The sequence below is a fragment of the Orycteropus afer genome, unplaced genomic scaffold (assembly GCF_000298275.1).
Source record: "Orycteropus afer afer isolate SDZICR_OR568_19922 unplaced genomic scaffold, OryAfe1.0 scaffold00112, whole genome shotgun sequence".
NCBI classification, from domain to species: Eukaryota; Metazoa; Chordata; class Mammalia; order Tubulidentata; family Orycteropodidae; genus Orycteropus; species Orycteropus afer.
The window spans coordinates 2,692,975-2,695,077 of record NW_006921699.1 but is presented as its reverse complement, the minus strand read 5'-3'; positions in this window follow the sequence as shown (position 1 = coordinate 2,695,077).

Here is a 2,103-nt window from a genome sequence, read left to right as displayed (position 1 = left end):
TTATGGTAAATTGTAGTCAGTGTCATGAGACAAAGTGTGTGTGAGCTGCTGTATGGAAAGTGAATTTGCTCTGTAAACTTTCACCCAAATCACAATAAGAATTAAAAAAAAAAAACAAAAACAAAAAACCAGTCTATCTCAGGGTCCTTTCAAGATGGTGGCCAGCTGTGATCTCCTGAGAGTTTAAGGCAAGAGAGTAAAACAAACTGTAATCTCTGCTGCTATAGCCAGTACTGAAGTTGTAATTTATATTCATCAGTCTCTCCCCAATGATCTATTCTAGATCTCCCCCATTCACAGCCAGAACTTCTGTTTGCCTGACTGGTGATTCAGACCTTCATCCCTAAGGAGTCTGATCCCTTTAATTGCCTGGGCTTGATTTGGCTGCAGCTCTGGTAGCATAGTGCCTAAGGCACTTGACTGCTAACCAGAAGGCTGGCAGTTCAAATCCACCAGACACTCTTCAGAAGGAAGATGGGGCAATTTACTTCTGCAGTGATACTGCCTCAGAAACCCAAGGATGGGTCGCTATGAGTCAGGTCCGACTCGACAGCACATAACAACAACAACAACAACAATCACCCATTAACAGTCATTTCCAGGTGGAAGAACCAAGAGACACTCAGTGAATCCAGTGAGTTCCAGATATATTCCATTCTACCCCCATTATTTTGTAGCAACCCTAGATCCTCATAGTAAACAAGATTGATTACCCTAGTCAGGAAAATAACACCCTTCCTTGCCTGTTGGACACTGACATAAGGAGTTGTGAGTGGTAGGTACTGTTTTCAATTTAGAGGAAACCTTCTGTATTCACTGATAGATGGAAGGAATACCCCTGGGAACTAGGATCTTCAATCAATGGGCACTATTTTAATCTGGCAGAGCCTACACTTTCAGAAGTGGAAAGCATAAATTTCACAGATCACTGTGAGTAATAGAAAGAAGGATCACTCCCACTTCAACAACTTGGTTCCATGACATATGTACACTATTTTAGTTATAGGAGATACAGTACATCTTAACTTTCCCTCCTTCTCAGGACCTTGGTCCCTCAAATCCTCATTGTCATGCTATTTCTCTAATTCTTTCAAATGGATTAAAAAAACACAATTATTCAGAGTTCTGGTAACATGGCAGAATAGGCAGAAAGACTGCACAGACCCTCTTCAACAAGGAAAAGGGGAACCAATTAACATAGATACAGAAGATAATCCTGGACCCCTGAGCCTTGAAGGGAAGGATCAGAAGTGGATTCAACTCCAACTAGCAGAAAAATTTGCATGAAAACACCAAAAAAGGAGACATAGGAGCTGGTGTCTGGCAGCGATGCTGATGGTACAGACAGCTTGGATATTCCCAAGTGGTGGTAGAACCTAAGAATTAACCTAAAAATCGGCCCTGCTAGCTAGGGACTGCACAGAGGACTGCTCTGGTGGCTGGGGAATAAAAACAGAAACAGCAAAGAGGAAGATGGGCTGAGCTGTGCACTTTTGTCTGTCCAGAGGGTGCAGCCATTTTGAATGTTTACAAGCAGCTTGACCATTCTGGATATTTAAAACAACAGCATTCTCCCAGATTCCTGGGACTTAAGAACGGGCTCCACTTGCTGGGAACCACAAAGACATTCTGGACCCAAACGATTGGAAAGGTGCAACATTCCCCTTGTTACCCCACACCTTCTTGCTGAACGGAGTTACGACCATCTCTCACTCCCACTCACTTTCTGGGCCAGCAGGAATTCCATCCCAGTCTGTGTGCTCAGAGAGAGCCTGGGTGCCCTGCGCCCCCTTCCCCATTATTTTCCCTCTTTTTTCTGTTTTTTAGTTTGTTTGTTTTTGTCTGTTTTAAAACTACTATTATTATGATTACTTTTTTCCTTTTTGCTATTATTCTTTATTCTGCGCCCCCCCCCATTCTAGTTTTCAGCTTTTTTTTCTTTTCCCTGTTCCTGGCTGCAATTTATTTATTTTTTTCTTGTGGTTAACCCCGTTCCTTGTTTTTCTTTTTGTGTTTTTCCTATTTTTTCTTCATTATTCTCCTTCTGTTCTTTTTTTTCTCTTATTTTCCTCTCCCCAGATATTGCAGGGTTTTTTTTTTTTT